This window comes from Barbus barbus (assembly GCF_936440315.1).
Source record: "Barbus barbus genome assembly, chromosome: 6".
NCBI lineage: Eukaryota > Metazoa > Chordata > Actinopteri > Cypriniformes > Cyprinidae > Barbus > Barbus barbus.
In genome coordinates, this window is record NC_136734.1 from 9,559,688 (window position 1) to 9,582,933 (window position 23,246).

Below are 23,246 nucleotides of genomic sequence, written 5' to 3' on the forward strand. Positions count from 1 at the left end.
CATGTCTTCATCAGCATCTACAACAGATAGTACTGTAACCAAAACAACACCTAACACTGTACATGTGGAATTTTACAATGCCTCTCCTTTGTAGAAGAAAAAAAAATGATGAAGTGCCTCTTTTTACAGATCCAAGCTTAATAAAGCTCACAATAATACTGTTATTTTTATTCTGTAATAATAATACTTCACAAAACAGTCAAAACAAAACAATATTCACTGCCTAAAACAATACACATACGCACACACACACAGACATAGTTATTCAACTGTCGACAGATCCCTCTATGAGGCAAGCATGAGGACTACCAGCAATAATTACAAAATAGATCTGAAATGTCACAAAAAGACTTTGACTTGTAACATTTAAGGACAACTGACAAGTAAGGGTGTTTTGTGTTTTAACCCCTGAAATCACCAAAATGAAGCTTATTTTATACTACAATATACAGAGTTATATTGTGTCCAAAGTGCCCCTGTTAAAATTAATTACAAAAAAAAATGTTTGCATATGTTTTGTTCATTTCATATTTTTCAAACCTGCCTTTAGAATTTTATAAGTCGCGTATTTTAAATGCCCTGTTGAAAAAGTCTGCCTTTTCAGTATGCATTTTATTGGACATTTGTGTATGTGAACAAAACTAAACAAAAAAAAATTGTTCTTCCTATTCTATTTCCTCTTCTTCCTCTCTTCTTCTCGGTTCTTTCCTATAGATGCTGAGATTTGCTTGAGATGACATCTTTCCTTTCAAAGATGTTAATGCTATATGCTTTTGAGCAGTTGTTGTTATACATAATCGGCATAATATTGTGTGCGCCGTAATCAATATTGCAATGGTTTATGTGAAAAGAGGTCATTGTTGTTCTGTGATAAGATTTGCGAGATTTTACAGACTACTCTGTAAACTAGAATATAGAGACGCAGTTTTTTGAAGAATATAACAGAGAAAATGAATACCGTTTTAATCTTTGTAGTCAGTAGACAAGCATATCACGTTCAATACCAAATTTATTGAATCCTTTTTTTTTCCGCCAGAGGTTATGCTATGTAAGCATGCTTGTGATTACACACTTTTCTAACACTTCTCTTTCTGCGTTACAGCTCTGAATGGTATTGATTATATGATATTCTTCTGCTTGTATCATAGGCTCAAATCCAAAGACAAAGCATTTACTCTATTTATGACTACAGAGTTTGTTCGTTTGTTCTTTTGTTTTTTCAGAAACAATAGAAAGTTATACATATATTTACAGGATAAAGTACAATACAGATTTTAACAGGAGAAGCAAGCAAACATAAAATATCTTTAGATGAATCATATATATATATATATATATATGTGTGTGTGTGTGTGTATATATATGATATTTCAGATACAGATACTCCAGTTTCTTTACTAATCACACAAGGCATACTTTTAATAATAACGCTGACTACACAGTTTTAAAAGATGGTTTGCATGATTCCCTGAAAACACAAGTGTGCTCATGTCATTTGCATGTTGAGGATTACTTTTTCTTGGTCACTGAAACCTGAAATGAGCGTAGTTAGGATTTGGACTGAGGAAACGGCTAGTTTGCATGCTTTTAGGGACACCCACAGCTTGCGACACAGCCATTTGCAAAAGTACTCAGTGGATTGCATTTAAGGGCCGGCAAGGAATGGAGGGAGAGGTGGACAGATGGTGATGCTTGTGCTGGGCTGAGAGGAGCGGTGACACTATTTTTCTTATCTGTTAGCTACATGTTTTGTGCTTTCGCTATTTTCCACAACCACTGTATACACCCTAAAGCATCAATCTGTCCTGTTAAAACTGAATCTGATCTGCCTCTCTGCCAAGGTTGATACATTACACCTCAGTTCACCCCTAACAGTGTGTTTTTGTATAATTAATCAAAACAATTAATCAACTAAACAGTCAATTCATGTAACAAATTGTGTTCTTCTACTGCAGTTCCAGACTATAATGGAGTCATAATGAAGAATTCGTAAACTAATACATTTTTCTTGTGGAAAATAACCATGTTGGGCTAAATTCAAGAATACATTTTTCTATTAGACACACAATCTTCTACCAGATGTCTACAAAATGTTTTCATATTGCATTATAAGATATACTTACATAACAATTTGAACTGATTGATTATATACCTTATATTTGACAAAGTGTGTAGTCCATAACATGTAATACTGTACATAAAATGAAATATAAATGTCTGTGGGTGGTATCCAATGTTTCTTTTTTCCCCTATAATGATAGCATGTTTAGAGTTTAAACTAAAACTGCTTAGCGCACTACAAATTTCTTTGAATTTTATTCCATTGTAATGCTACTTCCCTAAATGAAAATGACACCTCGTTGAAATTTTGCATTCTAAATGGAGCCAATTAGCTTAAATTTACCAGATATTCTAAATTAGATTCTGAATGATGGATGGCCCTGCTGTCACTGGTGATCTGAGATAGGGTTATGGTCGTTTGATTTCTGCATTTATTCCAGTGGACTGTGTTTGTGGAAGTTAACACACATTTGTGTGTGGTTTGCAATATACAAGTATCATTTCTTAATGAGAAACGGCAAATTCGAAATGGTAAATTAGGCATATTTACATGTATTCCTTTGATATACAATTAGTGTAATAGGTAAAGATAGATAATATTTGTACCTCTTTGGTCATATCTCCGTAATTTACCTGTTTCAAGGAATCTTTTGTACTTTACATAGTTCACCATTAAACAAAACAGGATTTCAGCCCAGCAGAAGAGCAAATCTGTCCATTCCAAAGGTTAATAATTTGATTTAGTCTGTTTCCAAATTCATTTAGATTGACCACAAATCACAGCTTGGATTTCCCCCCAATTATTCAACACACAAGAAAAGATTTCATACTAACTGCTTTGACACTACTCATTTAGGAAGCACTCACTTCTGATTATTCTAATGCCATTCTTAACTGAATTTAATATAGATTTGAGGACCTATCATACAGTTAAACACTCCTCTAAAATATCTAAATGGTTTAAATCTAGTGAGCTTTTTCACCCTCGTTCAATGTTTGAATTTATTTTCTTTAAGTATTTTACTGCTTAGAAATGTAAACTTAACAAAATGTCATCACTGAAATTTGAACGTTTTTGAGAATTTAATATGGAAATGCTGCAATTCAGCTGCTCATTTGAACGCAGATGTTTGGGGACACTCAATTGTATTAAAATACAATATGTCTACAACAAAACATTTTTATAAAAAAAGAAAAAGGCTTTGGGGAGATTTTTCATCATATGAGAAGTTTTACTTGTTTTTTTACCCTTAATTTGAACCATTCTTATTGTACCAAATGTGCTATTGCTTGAGAAACAAAAAGCAAACAAATTGAATAGTCCAAAGCTTCTAAAGTCATCTGAACATAATTCATTAAATTTGGATTTTTTTTATATGTATATTTATCTTGGACTCCGTAAAAGTTAAGTTCGTTAACACCAAAGAATTATGCCAATGTCAAAAGAAACAATGCGTAAAACATCCTGAAGCTGGTTTTGACTAAAATCTGATTGAAATATTTGCATCATTTTTCATTATGTGCTATGATAACACTGTTGATGGGTAGAAAAAGACTCATTTTTCCATTCCACATTGACTCCTTTAATCAGTTTTTGATTTGTAAAAGTTAATTCTTTGGTAAATATTATTTGCTTCATTAACGTCAAACATGATCATCAATTGCACTGATGCAAGATAAACTAATGTGCTGTTTTTCCTCATATTTTTCTTTCTTCATTATTTCAGCTGCTCCGCTTCATGCAATGTATGTTAAGATTCGCTTGTTATTCGTCAGCATGGACCAAGCGTTTTATTTCTTGTGTTTGCACGTAACTGTTTTTTTTTTAAGGTTAATTTACCAAAAGCTGACTTTTATAGAACAACTCTCCAACGGTGATTTTTCGAACATCAAATTAAATATTAAATCAAATTAGTAATGGTTTCTTTTCGCATAAATCAATGTGAAAGTATACTATTAGTACCACCATTTTATCTTTAAGGACCAAATTCCCATTTTTTTCAAATTTTTTTATTTGTAACATATAGTGATATCATATAATCAATGTAAAAAAGTAAAAGTGTAATGTGAATATTTGGATGGAAACGCTCATATCATAGTAGAATTTTGCCCCTTGACAATAGACAATGTAGTCAAATGCCATGGGATACTTTACTAGCTTATTTCTGCTAATGTATTTTGCTCTGTTGGTTTAGATACACATTAGGAAGTCTTTCATCCCTATTTTGTGCTATAAAACATTTCGGTGACTACATAGAAACCTAGCTGATCTAAAAATCAAAGTTTTCAAAAAGATTTGGTATTTTTCACTGTTTAAAGCCATATCTTAAGCCTCGTTTTATTCTTGCACTAGCACATAATTTATTTTCACAAATTTCATTATCTTGTTTTTCATATTGAAACATTCAAACTGAGCGAATGTGGAGCTGTTGTAGTAAAGGTATTAAACATCTTACAGTATTCAAACAACAACCTTAAAATGAAAATCTGCAGTTGTGATTTTAAATTGTGTTTAAAGTTAGTTTGTCCAATTTCTATAATTGTTATGAAAAAGTTTGTTTGCTTTATAATACCTGCTGTTTAGAGATATAAAATAAGGTTTTTTTAGTGTGTGTACAAGGCCATTTCCTTTTATTTTTATATGTCAAACACTGGACTAGAATAATTTTAAACAATTTGTGAGACATCGGTTAAGCCAAGTCAAATTATCATTTGATTTGTATAGGGCTTTCATGAACACAAAGCAGCACAGAATATGGTTTTTTTTTTTTCTCCTACCAACACATTCAGTTTGTTCAGCTACACAGGGTTGTCTACACTCAACTGTCTCTAAAATTAAATTGACCCCATTTTTGTAGTTTTTAATCACCCTCATTTTTTCACAAACTTTTTTAAATTCCACAAAACTTACGAAAATTTACGCATTTTAAAGAAATCCCCTCGGCAAACTAACGGCATGATAAAATGTCAAAAGGCAAACCACTTCAGCGAATACAACAACTGAGAGAAACCACTAAGCATAAACCACAGTTGATCCCTGTAGCAATCCTCATTGACTTCAACCCAAATACCACTTATCAAACCAGAAAAGAATTTTGCACTAAAATTATTCTTGGTCTTCTTTGATAAATAGCAATAGAAAACTTCACATAAACACAAACCAACCACGTGTAACGACAAAAGCTTTCCGTGCTCTTAAAAGTTGCTATTTTGTTTTTTAAAAAGACGTTTGCGTTATCTGTTTATATAGAAACAACATTGGAGATGTGTGGTGATGCTGAGGCTGTAAAGTTGGATATTAATACTGTTAAAGAAAACACATATAACATGTCTGAGTTTGAGGTACATTAAAGTATATGCTTCCTGTTTCCTCTTGTGATTTTTTTTACAAGCTCTGAGGAAAAGAAGAACGCTGTCCCAGAAACTTTTTTTTTTTTTTTGTGGTGTTTCAACACTAATGAAATATTTAGAGGGGAATATTCACACAGGCCAACTTGCTTGACTCTTGCGAGAGATGTGAGACTCAGAGACCTTCAACTTGAGTGCAAACATATTGCTTCTGGTTATCATTAAATGAGTTTTTGATGATCTTTTACAAACACTTTGTCAGTACTACCATGTTTCTGGGACTGGGATGTTTTGTCATTGCTTGATCAAAAGTCACGGTCTGGTTTCAAGCTGCGAATAGGAACGGTTCTTTTGCTTTTCCACTGTGACATCCACACACAAAATCTACTCAAAGTCAGTGTCCATAAAGGAAGAAACTGAAACTGGAGCATCAAAAGTTTCCTATGCCTAACTATAGGTGATCAGTAATAACTTCTAGCAATTCTACGTAGTGATGGCTTTTGGTTTCTGGAAATAGTGGCTTTCCTGTTAAAACTGCTTTGTGGTGTTGTTGAAAGGTGTTGCAGTTTGTCTCAATATGTTGCGTGTTAGAGGAAGCATAAGTATGTGCCTTCATGTAATCTTCTTGGTGAGCTTGTTTTTATTAAGAAGCTGAAGCCAGCCAGTTGTGTTTGCACTAAAACCAAATTGCTTTTGTGATGTTGGTTATTTGAGCAAGCTTGTTGCGTCACTTTAGCAGTATGCATGAGGGTGATCCTTGGTAAGTTCTAGGGATAGAGCTGGTGTCTTTTAACTTCTAAACTAGTGCAGCTTAGGAAATCCCCGGAATAATATCTCTGCTTTGTTCCGTTTTGTTTTGATCAAATCATCCAACGACGTCATCGTGTCTTGCAGTGGCATATTCCATATTGAAAAGAAACACCAAACACGCATATACAAACAAATATAATATTGCATACCATACGATATTAGAGTATTTAACATGTCTGTGGAAAAGACTGTCACACATTTCTCTGAATCAGTGGGAGTGCATGAGTTCATGAGGTCGCCTCAAGACTATTGGTCATGTTAATATTGGTTCCTTTTCTTTTAACTAAGTAAGTTTGTGTTGCATTTGTAATTTATTTCTGTTTATTGAAACCTAAAAAAGGCCTACATGCTTTTCAGTCTTACAAATGCACCTTATTCTCACCTGTCTGGAACAGACAGGCCTTGTAATATCTCTAATTTAGCACCTTACTACACAGCATGATTTCACTTTATGCCAGTTTTGCTATACTTCCATGCATATGATTTGAAAGAAAAAAAGAAAACCTTATATATTTTGTGAAAATATTTAAAGGGATGTGCCAAAGTTTGGAGGCGATCTCCCTTGTTTGTATGCTTATTATTACTTTTTTCTTTTCCTTCTGCTTCAGTTATTTCAATGGTATCTCATGTAACCTTTCTTACAAATGTGTTTAGAAAAAAAAAAATTATTTCAACAAACAGTATCATTACTTGCCATTTTACAGTAAGCCCTGTATTTTCACGTATATTTACCAGTGATGTGTATTTGTTATTAAACAGAAAATAGCCGTAAAAGCTTCATTATGTTACATAATATTGTGACTTTTTTCGAAAAACTGTGAAGACTTGCATATACTTTATACAGAAGTATTAAGCCTTAATGCAAAAGACTAAAAAAAAAAAGAGTGGAAGAATAACTGATTGTTGCAAAGTAAGGATGATTTTTTTGTAAATGTTACCAGCACCTTTTTTTGTAATTTTCACTCTCTGAGGTATTGTAAGTTCACTCTGTTTGTGAAGTTTGAATATGAAGGAATAAAAAAAATAGTACTTTCCTGTACATTAAAGGATGGGATGATGCGTGTGTTTTTATTTCTGGACCTGTGGCTGTATTATAGAAACATCCTAACTCTTTAGTTACCATAATCATTTCACTTTTTTTAGAATGTTAGAAATTTTTCAAATCATATGATAAGAAGTTTCTGTAACACAGCCTTCTGGATTTTGTTCAAATATCAATATCCATATCAACATAACATAAAACAACTAACACATGTCTTTCATTTGTGTATTTCTACATATCCTTTTTTCTCTATAATTTTTTCTGAGCAAAATAGTTATTGTAAAGCAACAGTCTATAATACTGAATCACCTTTTCATAAATATGAATCACTATTAAACAGGTTTTCATACATTTTTCATCAGTGCATCAACACAAAGCAGAATAGACTACCATGGAAAGGAATCAATCCAGAGGTCAATCACAGAGGTCATGGAGAAAAGGAGGCAGAGGACTGTCCATGATTGTCCATCATGTGGCATGCAGAACCTGAAAATATCAGCTGTCAGTTCATGCATTCATTAAGAACATTCTGAAGAGAAAAGCAGTAAGTTTTACAGTATTACTGTATACATGACTTGCAGGACAAGTACTTTAAACATTTACATGAAGTATCATATTGACCATATATTCTTTGCTCAGAATTGACATTTGACATTGAATACATTCACACTGAATACTGTAGCAATGCTGGATTTTATGTTGCTTTGATTGGCCAATGTATTGTATGCGTTTTCCCGAATGTGACAACTGTACATTTTCAGAACTGATTTGAACTGATAAGAGCCACAGCTAAAGTACAGTTTCTTTCACATGCACACACACAAGCACTTTTTAAATCAGTGGTGTGGTTGTGACTAAAGAGGTGTGTACACTGTGAATTTATCAAAACCCCACACGCCTACATAGACTGTCCAAACAACCTGGCCAAATCTCTGGGCAAAAACCAAAATTTAGGATTTTAAATTCAGATGTCCTTGATTACAATGGAGAGACAATATGACAGCTAGTCTGTAAGTCGGGACTATTCAGTTCCATTCTTGAAGAGCCATGACCCAGAGGTCTTAGATCCGACCCTAAATAGCTTCAGAAACAACTAATCAAGATCTTAAAGGGATAGTTCACCCAAAAATGAAAATTCTGTCATTACTCACCCTCATGTCGTTCCAAACTTGTAAGACCTCCATTCATCTTTGAAACACAAATAAAGATATTTTTAATTAATTCCAAGAGCTCTCTGACCCTCCCATAGACAGCAAGGATCCTTACCCGATCAAGGTCCAGAAACTTAACAAGGACATCCTTAAAATAATCCATGTGACATCAGTGGTCCAACCGTATTTTTTACGAAGCTACGAGAATACTTTTTGTGCACGAAGGAAACAAAAATAATGACTTTTTTTCAACAATTTGTCTCAACCGCATCACCCTATAGCACCATTTTGGAGAGTATCACAAACATATGCGACGTATGTATGCGATACATTGTTTACATTCAGATCAAAGCGTAAACAACGTATCCGTGTATGGTGCTGCTGACACAGAACAGTATACATTGTTTACGTATGTGATACTCTCCAAAATGTTGCTATAGGGTAGTGTGGAGGAGAGGAATTGTTGAATAAAGTCGTTATTTTTGTTTTCTTTATGCACAAAAAGTATTCTCGTAGCTTCGTAAAATACAGGGTTGGAACGACATGAGCCTGAGTAATTAATGACAGAATTTTCATTTTTGCTTGTACCATCCCTTTAAGGATTGCTTGATTATTATAGTAAGATGCGACTGGTTAGACCTTACAGGCTTATTTACAGTAAAATAGTCACTGAAATGGATCTTTAACAGTGACTAACTAGCAAAAGTGTTGCCAGTTAATTACTGTAACCGAGCCATTATGGTGACTAACTGGCAACAATGTTGACAGTTACATACTGTAAATCAAGAATTATAATGAATAACTGTCAGAAGTGTTGGCAGTTAATTACCGTAACGCAATGAAGCACACTTTGGATCAGAGTTGAGCAAAGAGTAAACTCCAAGAAGGTCAGTTACAAAGTAGACATCGTTTGGACTGAGTATTACTGATATTCTTCCTAAGATATACCCACAGCTGTTGTGGTCTACAACAATAACGAGGCCATTGGTATATTTGGTTCCTTTATAAACAACCACTGATTACTCTGAAGTACTCCGAGTGACTCGGTTAGCTGCCCTTATTGCATTTTGGTTTTTTGTGTTGTATAACTGGCCATTGTGTTTATGCACTTCACTGACAGACTGAATCTTAGGAGGAAATAACTGGCCACAAGATAGGACTGGAGTCACAAAGCATGGAGGGAGTTTAAAGCGGGATTGAATTTGATGCTTTCTACTACAGATTGATCAATAGTTGTGGGTGGATCAACACTATGTGCATAATTTGTTTGTTCTTTTTAAGCCAAAATTTAAAGGTTGTTGGTAAAATGTTTCTCTGTCAATTAGACAGTACCAAAAGAAATACTTACTGGCACTGAAAAAAACAAAACAAAAAACACCTATGCAATGAGACAAGATGATATGATCCCCACAAATGGCAATAAGCCCTGCTTTAATAATAGTGCCATCAGACTGAAATCCAGACTCATAAGAAATCAGAAATATTTCAGATTAGCAACAAGGCTGGAAAGGACCTTCTCCTGACCAATCTGTTTAAAGTCTTCATCTCTATGCAGTAAAACAAGATGCACTGGGTCAACTAAGGAGTGGTTGTGTGGCAGAATCTCACCTAGGGTCATGTACACTGCCAGGATTTATTATGTTTTTACCCGAGCCAAGTGGATTTACTTCAAATGCATCCTGGCACAAGATAATTGATAATGTTGATGGATGCTCATGAAAGATGGCATTTTGCTTGATGCGTGTGCTATCCTTTTTAATCACTCTGTCAACACAATCAAGCATTTTAAAAGATTTATTTAGGCATTTTCACCTTTTATTATGATAGGACAGATCATAACTGACAGGAAGCAAAGTGGGAAAGAGAGGGGGCGGGATCGGAAAAAGGTCCTCAAGTCAGGATTCGAACTCAGGACGTCCGTAGCGCAATGGTGCTGTATGTTGGCACAAGGCTATCGGCACCAACTCAATCCATAATTTTTGACTGGTTGTACTGTTGCCTCACTGATGTCTGCCTAAACAGAGATGAAAGGGTTTCTTTAACTGGCACATACTGACTAAAACATTCTTTACCAGCTGTGTCAGTGCCCTGGGAGGTATTCCAGAAAGAAGGTTATGTGACATACTTGGGTGTGTTCAAGGGTAAGTAAGTGCATGAACTCAGCTTTCAGTTAAAAAAAATGGAGGTAACTTTCAGGGTACATAAGTAGCCAACTTATAACCTGCTCCGGAGGTCGTCCCCTCAGAGGAGTAGATGCTCCATCCGCAAACGCTTCAGAGAATCTTGGGCAAAACAGAGGTTCAACCTCTTTGCCTCAAAAGACAGCTCTCATCGGACAGGGCCTATGACTGAACAAACCTCCTCCTTTATGCTTTTCCCCCGATTGCCCTGATCCCCCAGGTATTAAGACGAGTCGGGGAACACAGACACAGGATCCTCCCACCTTTGATTCACAGAGCTGTCTCTGCTGCTGATAGCAGCCCCATGGCCCATTCCCCTGAGACAAGACCTTCTCTCTCAGGTGAACAGGATGATTTGGCACCCCCAGCCCAAGCTGTGGGTTCTGCACATCTAGACTTTCGATGGGAGCCTGCAGAACTCCCCAAGAATGTCCTGAATACTATCACACCAGCTAGTGCCCCGTCTACGAGACACCTCTATGCTCTTAAATAGGGTTGGGTATCATTTGAATTTTATCAATTCCAATTCCGATTCGGATTCTGCTTACCGATTCCGAGTCTTTTCCATTCCCAGTTTCAATTCCTGTGTGATTAAATAATGATATCAAACATTTATCCTGTGTCTCTTTTTTGCAAAACATTTAGTTGCAGCTGCATACCATGAACAAAAATCAACAGGCTGGACTTTTTAAGTATGGAATGCCAATCCTGCCATAATTAAAGATAAATTAATAAATGTACAAAGAAATAAAAAAAAAAAACTAAAATAAATAAATAAATAAATAAATATGCAAAGAAAAGTAAAATAAAAAGCAAAAATAAATATTTATATTTTAATTTTCCATTTATTTATGGAATGGAAAATTTTATTTATACATTTATTTCCACTTTTATTTATTTTCATATTTATGTATTTATTTACATATTTCTTTATAATTTATTTATATCTATATTTCTTTGTCCATAGGGTAACGAGGAGGGCGTGTTTTACCTCAGGAATAGCAATCGAGCCAGAGTAGTCGAGGGGTAAGCTTTGAGGCCACAGGGATACCTTGTGGTGCCAAAATGAAGTACAAGAAGTGTAGCCTACATGACGCGCCTGTTGATAGTGTGGGATGAATGACTTAGATGGGAAGGATATTTTAAACAAATGTCAGGCTTCTGAAAAGTATGTTCATTTCTATGCACTCAATACTTGGTTGGGCCTCCTTTTGCATGAATTAGTGCATCAATGCGGCGTGGCATGGAGGCAATCAGCCTGTGGCACTGCTCCGGTATAATGGACGACCAGGTTGCTTTGATAGCAGCCTTCAGGTCATCTGTATTGCTTGGTCTGGTGTCTCTCATCTTCCTCATGACAATACCCCATAGATTCTCTCCAGCTTCAGTCCACTCCTTGTGAAGCTCTCCCAAGTGTTTGAATCAGCTTTGCTTGACAGTATTCTCAAGCTTGCAGTCATCCCGGTTGCTTGTGCACCTTTTCCTACTCAAATTCTTCCTTCCAGTCAACTTTGCATTTAATATGCTTTGATATAGCACTCTGTGAACAGCCACACCTTTCAGTAATGACCCTCTGTGACTTACCCTCTTTGTGGAGGACGTCAATGTTCGTCTTCTGGACCATTGCCAAGTCAGCAGTCTTCCCCATTATTGTGGTTTCAAAGAACAAGAGATACCTGGAATTTATATTGTAGGGATGGTCATTAATTGAAACTCAAATGTAAATATTCTAATGTTTTGAGATACTGATTTTTGACTTTTATGAGCTGTAAGTTCTAATCATCAAAATTAAAACAAACAAAAAAAACTTTACATGCAATGAATCGAAAATATATGAAAGTTTCACTTTTTAAAATAGGTTACAAGAATTTTTTTTTAACTTTTTCACGATATTAATTTTTTTTGAGATGTACCTGTAATGGGTTCTCTTGGTGTAGACACGCTTTAGATACGGATTAAATCACACATCTTAGGCTGGAAATATCCAGAGTTAGGTCAAACAAAAGGTGTCCGTGGGAAACAAAACCGTAAACTTATGTCCAGGGGCATTTTTTTAAAAAACGTATTAAATGCATGCATCATGAATATGGAATGCCACATTCTTAATTCTAATCGATAAATTCAGTTAAAATAATAAAGGCCTATTACTAGTAAAAATCCAAAATCCACTCCAGAGCGGTATTCGAGGCTAAGTGTATTCCATCATGCATCATGTTCTGGAAATAAATCGTGAGACTTTTTGCCGAGATCTCGCGAGAAGTCACGGAAACCTTTCCAATGTAAGTTAAATATTAATATAATAATTAGATATTACAAATAATTTGGTAGAAAAACAGTGTTTTTACGTTTTATTGGTGCAAAGATGAGTGGTGATATTTATTTTGTACAATATTTGCAACGTCTTTATCATTTAATTAGAAGCACCACAAATTAAAATTGTCATGTTATAGGGACTACTGAACAGACATTTAGAAGTTGATTTTAAAATGCAAAGTATTTAAAATGAAAATGAAAATAAAGCTGTGTAAACTTGCACTTTTACAACACTATAAGTGTGTTCCATCAGGTAATGAAAAGTTTGACACACACTTGTGGTCTTCATCCTCATTTGAACACTTGGGACAAACACAGGAAATACATTATATAAGTGGTCAAGTGCAAAGACCGCAAGGGTGGGTATTTGGACAAGGCATCAGTTTGGTTACTTCCTATGAATGAACAGGCTTAAAGGTGCTGTATGTAGGCTTGACCTAGTGGTTGAACTAGGTATTGCAGTTCAAATTCAAAATATTGGAGAGGGTTTTTTTTCCCCAGGCCCCTCCTCCTCAGGCTTGACATACAGGCAGGTTGCCAGATTAAGACACCAACAGGAACAAGCACACGTGACGATAAATGACATGAAATACTTTTTTTTTTTTTTTCGCCAACCCGGGGTGCCGAAATACAGTTGGGTAAACTGGCAGTGGGCGGGTTTCACAAACCAAAACAGAGACCGACATTCCGGCCCAGAATGCACATTTTCAAAGGAGATTAACCCTCTGGGGTCTGAGGGTGTTTTGGGGGCCTGGAGAACTTTCGACATGCCCTGACATTTGTGCTTTTTTCAGTTGCTTATAAAAATATAAATGGCTAAAGTCGAATAACACTGTAAACAGCACAAACTGGGCTACAATATGTTAGCAGCATTTATGTACATGATTGTGTTTTTGAGAAATCAATGTTTATGCGTGGTTAGTGAAAAACTAAAATTTTGAAGTCACTGAAATAAGACCATAAAACACATACAGAACAATTGTTCACAAGACTTTTGAGAACTGGATCTTGTAGCCTAGAATTTTTGCTTCAAAATTATGTGAAAATCATCTTGTTTATTTGCTCACAGAAAACAATACATTGATTTAAATTTTTAAAAAGACATGTTTTGTGATTGAAAGCCAATATGCGAGGGAGTGGTAATGGCTTTGAATATTAAGTGATTCTCACCTGAGAGACAAAGGGCCCTCCCCTAAAGGCTGCTAATGGGCCATCAGTGTGACTGTGGCAGGTAAGAGAGAATGTGAGGAGATTGAAAAAATGGGTTTTTAAAATTATTTGTATTTTATTTACAACACAGTATACTCAAAACATACATAATGAAGGTCAAAGACACATTATTGTGCACACTGATCTAACCACAGAGATGTGAACAGACTTTGAGTCATTCCTGAAAAACAGATTCTGTTCAACAAGTGAAACAAATAAATCATACCTGATATTTACGTGTTTAAGTGTTTCTGCTACTTTCCATGGAATCAAGAAGAAAAAAAACATGATCAGTAGTCAAGGATCTTGTTTTACCATAGAATATCAGTGGAGGTGAACTTCTGATGTTGGTGCAGCGCTCTCAGAGGAAAACTGTTTGAAGAGACTGAAAGTCAGCAGGATTCATCATCTGTGGTTCAGGTATCTGATTCAATAAAGTACAAACAACCAAAAAAAAAAGAAAGAAAAAAACATTTGTGAGCATGTTTATATCAGGAGCATCTATCTATCTATCTATCTATCTATCTGTTTTGTAGCCATAGATTCATGCATGCTTTGTATTATCGTAAAAAAAAAAAAAACATTTTATTTTTGAGTAACTAATTATTATTGTTTAACATGTTATTAAAATTATTTTTGAACAGAGTAGGCTATTAATCATAAACATGTTTTAAACATACTTAGACTCGTAGCATTCATCATGTTACAATGTACTCTCATATTTTTTTTTTTTTAATTAAATTTTATTTCGAACAAAACATATATATATATATATATATATATATAAAATGTATATACATTGTATGTACACACACATATATACAGGTCCTTCTCAAAATAGCATATTGTGATAAAGTTCATTATTTTCTGTAATGTACTGATAAACATTAGACTTTCATATATTTTAGATTCATTACAACACAACTGAAGTAGTTCAAGCCTTTTATTGTTTTAATATTGATGATTTTGGCATACAGCTCATGAAAACCCAAAATTCCTATCTCAAAAAATTAGCATATCATGAAAAGGTTCTCTAAACGAGCTATTAACCTAATCATCTGAATCAACTAATTAACTCTAAACACCTGCAAAAGATTCCTGAGGCTTTTAAAAACTCCCAGCCTGGTTCATTACTCAAAACCGCAATCATGGGTAAGACTGCCGACCTGACTGCTGTCCAGAAGGCCATCATTGACACCCTCAAGCAAGAGGGTAAGACACAGAAAGAAATTTCTGAACGAATAGGCTGTTCCCAGAGTGCTGTATCAAGGCACCTCAGTGGGAAGTCTGTGGGAAGGAAAAAGTGTGGCAGAAAACGCAGCACAACGAGAAGAGGTGACCGGACCCTGAGGAAGATTGTGGAGAAGGACCGATTCCAGACCTTGGGGGACCTGCGGAAGCAGTGGACTGAGTCTGGAGTAGAAACATCCAGAGCCACCGTGTACAGGCGTGTGCAGGAAATGGGCTACAGGTCAAGCCACTTTTGAACCAGAAACAGCGGCAGAAGCGCCTGACCTGGGCTACAGAGAAGCAGCACTGGACTGTTGCTCAGTGGTCCAAAGTACTTTTTTCGGATGAAAGCAAATTTTGCATGTCATTCGGAAATCAAGGTGCCACAGTCTGGAGGAAGACTGGGGAGAGGGAAATGCCAAAATGCCTGAAGTCCAGTGTCAAGTACCCACAGTCAGTGATGCTGGTGTTGGTCCACTGTGTTTTATCAAGGACAGGGTCAATGCAGCTAGCTATCAGGAGATTTTGGAGCACTTCATGCTTCCATCTGCTGAAAAGCTTTATGGAGATGAAGATTTCATTTTTCAGCACGACCTGGCACCTGCTCACAGTGCCAAAACCACTGGTAAATGGTTTACTGACCATGGTATTACTGTGCTCAATTGGCCTGCCAACTCTCCTGACCTGAACCCCATAGAGAATCAGTGGGATATTGTGAAGAGAAAGTTGAGAGACGCAAGACCCAACACTCTGGATGAGCTTAAGGCCGCTATCGAAGCATCCTGGGCCTCCATAACACCTCAGCAGTGCCACAGGCTGATTGCCTCCATGCCACGCCGCATTGAAGCAGTCATTTCTGCAAAAGGATTCCCGACCAAGTATTGAGTGCATAAATGAACATAATTATTTGAAGGTTGACTTTTTTTGTATTAAACACTTTTCTTTTATTGGTCGGATGAAATATGCTAGTTTTTTGAGATAGGAATTTTGGGTTTTCATGAGCTGTATGCCAAAATCATCAATATAAAAACAATAAAAGGCTTGAACTACTTCAGTTGTGTTGTAATGAATCTAAAATATATGAAAGTCTAATGTTTATCAGTACATTACAGAAAATAATGAACTTTATCACAATATGCTAATTTTTTGAGAAGGACCTGTACATATAAACAACAAATTATTACCAAATTAAAGAAAAACCACATCCCAAAGACGTTATACATAAAGTGTCCGAAAAGGAGTGGGATGAAGCAAAAGCTTATTATTATTCCCACCCCTATACAATTCCATAATATTCCAGTATATCTTTTAATATTACATCAATCCCTATATTATTTTTATATATTCCTCCCAAATTAACAAATCCACAATAAACAAACCCCAACCACATTGTTTTCATCCAAAATAACCCATCATTCTATGGTCACCTAACACAATGAACCTTATAACCCTCTCAACCCTCACAATCACCCTATACATCCACATATCCTTTTAATAAAGAGTTTTTATACAATGTTTTAAACTGCTTAATATTTATACAATGCTTTAACACCTGCTCCAAACCATTCCACAACCGCACCCCACAAACAGAGACACACATACTTTTTAAAGTTGTTCTTATACGAATCTTTTTGAAGTTTAACTCTTCCCTTAAGTTATAACCACCCTGCCTTTCCAAAAATATTTTTTGCAAGTTTCCTGGAAGTAACTTATTTCTTGCTTTAAACATAATTTGTGCAGTTTTAAATTTAACCAAATCAATAAACTTCAATATATTAGACTGTAAAAATAATACATTTGTCTGGTCTAGATATCCCACATTATTAATAATTCTAATTGCTCTCTTTTGTAATATACTTATTGAATGTAAATTAGTTTTATAAGCATTTCCCCAAATTTCCACACCATAGCTTAAGTACGGTAATATAAATGCATTATACAGAATATACATTGATTTATTATCCAAAATATATCTTGCTTTATTCAAAATTGCTATAACCTTTGCCAATTTTGATTTAACATACTTTATTTGTGGTTTCCAGCATATCTTGTGGTCTAATATTACACCAAGAAACTTATTTTCATATACTCTTTCTATATTTACATTATCAATTTTCAATTCCACTTGAGGGTTTATTTTGTATTTTCCAAATAACAATCTTTGTTTTACTTATATTTAATGACAATTTATTTATATCAAACCATCGTTTTAATTTATTAATTTCTATTGTTATTACTTCCAAAAGCTGTTGTAAATTATCCCCACCACAAAAAATATTTGTATCATCTGCAAATAAAATAAATTTTAATATCTCTGATACTCTACACATGTCGTTTATATAAATTATAAACAATTTTGGACCTAGAACCGATCCTTGAGGTACACCACAAGTTATGTTCATATATCCAGATTTATGTTGACCGATTTCTACAAACTGTTGCCTGTTTCTTAAATAACTACTCACCCAGTCTAACCCAACTCCTCTAATACCATACTTCTCTAATTTTTGTAATAAAATATTATGATTTATAGTATCAAATGCTTTCTTTAAATCAATAAAAATTCCTACTACATGTTTCTTTTTCTCTATACCATTTGTAATTTCCTTAATTAATTCCATTAATGCTAAAGATGTTGATCTATTGGTCCGAAATCCATATTGATTATCAACTAGAAGGTTGTGTGTTTCAATGAAACTATCAAGTCTTTTTGTAAAAAGTTTTTCAAGGACTTTGGAGAACTGGGGGAGTATAGAAACAGGCCTATAATTTGTAAAATAGTGTCTATCCCCATCTTTATATAATGGTATTACTTTTGCAATTTTCATTTTATTTGGAAATTTACCCAACTGAAAAGACAAATTAAAGATGTAAGTCAATGGCTCCACAACTTCTTCGATAATATTTTTTACTATAATCATATCAATATTATTACAATCCAGAGAGAATTTACTTTTACACTGTCTTACAATATCTATTATCTCCTCACGATCTACTGCTCTAAGAAAAATAGAGCTTGAATTTCGATACTGAAAATTATCCACCCCTTCTATTGTTTCTGGATCATTTAATGTTTTTACCAAATCTGGTCCCACATTTACAAAGAATTTATTGAATCCATTAACTAAATCTGCCTTGTCATTTATTATATTATCCGTGTAAATATAATACTCTGGGTAACCTGTATTATTATTTTTAACTCCATTTCTGATAATACCATTTAAATATTCCATAAACCTTTCATATCATATTATATTATATTATATTACTTTTGTTTTATAAAGAGCATGAAAACATACTCGCGCCGTAAGAAATTTAAATACAATGAATTGCCCATCATATTCAAAATGTTTTACTGGATTTCAAACATTTTTGTCAGGAATTATTGTTTGGGGAAAACTCAACTATGATTTTGTAGTCATATAGCCATCCTGAACATCATGTATGATTTTATAGTATAGAAGATATGATTCTGCAGTCATAGACTCACACATGCTTTGTACTATAAAAGGATGTACTTCATACTATAAAAAATATATTTTATATCTGAGAACTAATTGTTATCGCTTAGCACGCTATTAAAATATAATTGTGAACAGATTATTAATAATTAACATGGTCTAAACTTTCTTAGATGAATAGCACTCATCGTGTTGTAGTTTGGGAAAAACCCTACTAGTAATGTGTTCAAGTTTATGTCACAATAACACGTTAACTAATGCAAAAAATAAACATTACTTACTTATCAGATCGATCTTCTCTACTTGATGAACTCTTGTTCTTATTTTGAGAGAAATCCAGCCTTTACTCAGCCCGTCTTCTTCCAGAAACGAACAGTAGCAGCGATGAACTCTTCACTCCTGATTCTTTATGTTTGGCGTCTCCAAGCGCGCGCAGATCACGTGGTGATTTACATGTGAACACGAGGGGGCGGGATCGCATTAAAAATAATGAGTTAGATGGGACAGACTGAACATCCTGTTGGTTTCATACGGATTACTTCATCACAGAATATTTGTTCTACTTCATTTGAAAGTAGACACTTCAAGCTTTCTATAGTGATAACTCATGTCTGTGTGTTGAGTATTTGCGGAGTTACACTTCATTTTAGTGACGCGTTTCTGAAAACAGTTCGTGGAGACTGAGAAGACAGAGAGCGCACCCTGTTTATTTTCTTTATTCTTCAAAAGCACAAAGTTTAGTTGTTATTATGAGTATACAAATAAAAGTAGACCCCTTACAGATTCGAATGGTGTATTGCTCTTATCTGAACGATCAAAAATGACTTGTTTGTCGGCCCCAGAGGAATAACTGACTTGCATTGTTTTTCAGATAAACAAGTATGTTAACTTAGCATGTTTCTTAAATATCTGCAAACATATTGTGGTATATTTATGCTTTAGTAGAGTCAAAAACTTGCATACTGCACCTTTAAAGAACAATTCGTTCAGGAATCGAACATCACTACAGTGATTTACATTTGTGTCAGAGTCCGTGGAATTGCTGTTTTGTTCTGGAGCAATGGTGAGTGGTTTCTTTATTTGCTATTCACATACACTGATATGATATTATAATGCCAATATGCACTGTGGCCTGGCCCCATGTTATCAAATTATCCAAGTACACGTGCTAGCCAGGTACATGTGAACCAGCCATCTTGGCAGCTCAGCCAGGAACACACTGTGGCTGTAAGAATGATTATGAATGTAATTTGTTAAGAATCGAAAAGGAGTCACCAAAACAACACCAGAAGCAGAACTGAAATGTTTGTGTCAAATGCCAACACCAAACTGAAAATAAATCAAAATAAACAAGGAAACTGAACTGTAGAAACACCTTGAAAGAAATAAAAGATGAAATTCTACATGTTTGTGATATTACTGACTAATATTAGAGAACATTTAAATAACAGTTAACACACTAAACATAATGAGTTTAACACAATGATATGACAGTGGTCTCACATGGTGAGCTCACATTATAAGCACACAGTGAGTGCGCTGTGACCTCACACTGACCATAGTATGAGCACAGTGAGCGTGCTGTGACCTCACATTGACCACAGTATGAGCACAAAGTGAGTGTGCAGTGACCTCACACTGACCATAGTACGAGCACACCTGTGAGTGTGCTGTGACCTCACATAGTGAACATACTATGAGCACACAGTGAGTGTGCAGTGTGGTTACACTTTTAGCTCACTGTGACCCATACACTGTGACCACATCGTGAGTATCATGTGAGCTCATGGTGACATCATTGTGAGGTCAAATTGTTGACTGGGTTGTCATGTTGGTGGTGACATCTCTCTTGCTATACGTTTAGCTATCACAGATATTATGCTTAGCTTTTTTGGTTTCTGATCGCAAATGTAGCCAAACTTTGGAGCGATTAGATTAGCGTGGAAGGTCCTAGCAGATGGCTAAATCGGTTCCTCACAGATGAAGAAAAAAAAAAAAAAAAAGCGCATAGGAATCGATAGGCAGAATCGAAATTCTAATTTGACAACAAGTATCTGATTCCTGAACTTAAGTATCTGGTTCTGGAATTGGAATCAATTTTCGATTCCCAACCTTATTCTTAAATGGTCGGTCTTCTCCACCTGGTGCACAACCTGTGGCAAAGACCCAACTACTTGTGACATATCGGAGATATTTAATTCCTCCAAGAGCTGTTGGATAAGGACCAGCAGTGTTTTCCGCTCCTATAACTGACCAATCAGTGGGCAGGAACAACTTGGTTGTTCGATTTCTGAAGGGATACAGGATGCTTACATTTTTACATTTACATTTATTCATTTAGCTGACGCTTTTATCCAAAGCGACTTACAATTGTTATATATGTCAGAGGTCGCACGCCTCTGGAGCAACTAGGGGGTTAAGTGTCTTGCTCAGGGACACATTGGTGTCTCACAGTGGATTCGAACCCGGGTCTCTCACACCAAAGGCATGTGTCTTATCCAATGCGCCATCACCACCCATCCATGCTTAATCCGCCCCTGCCCCTTATAGTCCCTATGTCAAGTCACTATTATTTGTATAGCGCTTTTAATCATGCAAATTGTGTCAAAGCAGCTTTATATCAGCTTGATATAAAGCTGGGTGCAAAGGACTCATCTGGTTCCTGTGGTGATGGCTGTCTAGGAGACAGGGTCTTCACTTGGATTCAGTCTCTGTGGCTCATATAGTTGTCCTGGTCTCAGCTGACGTTCAGGGCTATAGAGGTCATCTCTAGGTGCTGATCCACCATCTGATCTGGATACGGACTGGATCCGGGTGGCTGCAGTGACCATCTGATCTGGATACAGTCTGGATCTGGGTGGTTATAGTGACCTCGGAATAAGAAAGAAACAGACTAATATTAGCGTAGATGCCATTGTTCTTATGATGTAACAAGTACATCGGGGGTTTTGGGAAGTGTTCCTGGTTCTGGTTGACCTAATTAATGCAGCCTAACAATCCTTTAATGGATTTGAATTATAGAAATGTGATAGTGTATTATGTGTAACTCAGGTTAAAGAGATGGGTTTTTAATCTAGAGTTAAACTGTCAGAGTGTGTCTGCTTCCCGAACAGCATTAAGGCTAGTTCACACTACAGGATTTTTAGCCCAATTTGCAAGTTAATGAGCTCGCCGACAGGTCGGGCTGTAATCGGGGGAAAATCAGCGAGTGATCGGTGCTCTGCAATCTTTAAGTGTGAACTACACAACGATGCATCGCTTGCTGATGTGACGCCGACACCTTGTCAATGCCAAACAAATATCTAGCATGCCAAATATCTGGACCGGTCGACCAACTCGACATCACGTGGTGTCAGGTGTCGTGACGAGCTACAGCCAATGAAAGAGCAAGGCATGGGTTGAGGTCACTGGAAGAAAAACAATGCCGCTCTCACACTACACATGTTCTCAAAGTCTTCTAGTGAAAAATACAATCGCAGAGCAAAGAGGCAACTAACAACACACCGACAGAGAAAACAGACCAGGTTACAACACGCGAAACACACCATTTTTCAAATTGAAGTCCACCTAAGTTAATCTGCTCTCCTGTCTGATTTGTGGTTAAGGCTAGAAGAGATGCGGCTATTGGGCATGATCATTTAAACATTTTCCGACCCAACAACGTTAAACCTATAAAAATGGTTTTAAAAAGCACATGGCGCCATAATTTCATCACTTTAGAGTGTTGCAGTGACCGTCTTTTTGCAGTAAAGGACCTGTCATAGTTTAATGAGTGGGAAGATGTTATGAAGCATCGCGGTAAACCTGCACTGAAAACAGATGAGCTCCCGATTGGGGTAAAGTTCACGGGATTTTGTCCACAGAATGATAAGAGCACACGTTTTAACATAATTTTATTATTTCTCACTCAGTATTTAACTTAAGCGCTGCAAGCCATGCATTCAGCGCCAGACATGACAGATTTCTGGTACGCAAAACAAGTACTTCAAAGGAGTACCTTAGCTTGTTACCATAGCAACCAACAACAGCACAGCTTAACCCTCCGCACATATTTATATTTAGTTATATTTAAAAAGTTTAAATTCAGTCTATCTTTTTTACCCCGTTTTAACATGTATTTCTATGAAGACTGGCCGTAGCTGTTGGGCAAGATGGCGGATAGCAGCTGCGACACAAAATATACGCGTTCTGTCCTGTCACGGCTAAGGAGGCCGTCTGTTAACTCTCTGCCTGTCCTGTCACGGCTATGGAGGCTGCCTATGAAGCCTCGTCCTGTCCTGTCACGGCTATGGAGGCCGCCTATGAACCCTCGTCCTGTCCTGTCACGGCTATGGAGGCCATCTCCGAACTCTCATCTTGTTCTGAATCAGCCTTGGAAGCTGATTGTGATCTGTCTGTCTGTCTAGATGCTGATTTTGAACTCTCTGTCTTACACTTTTCT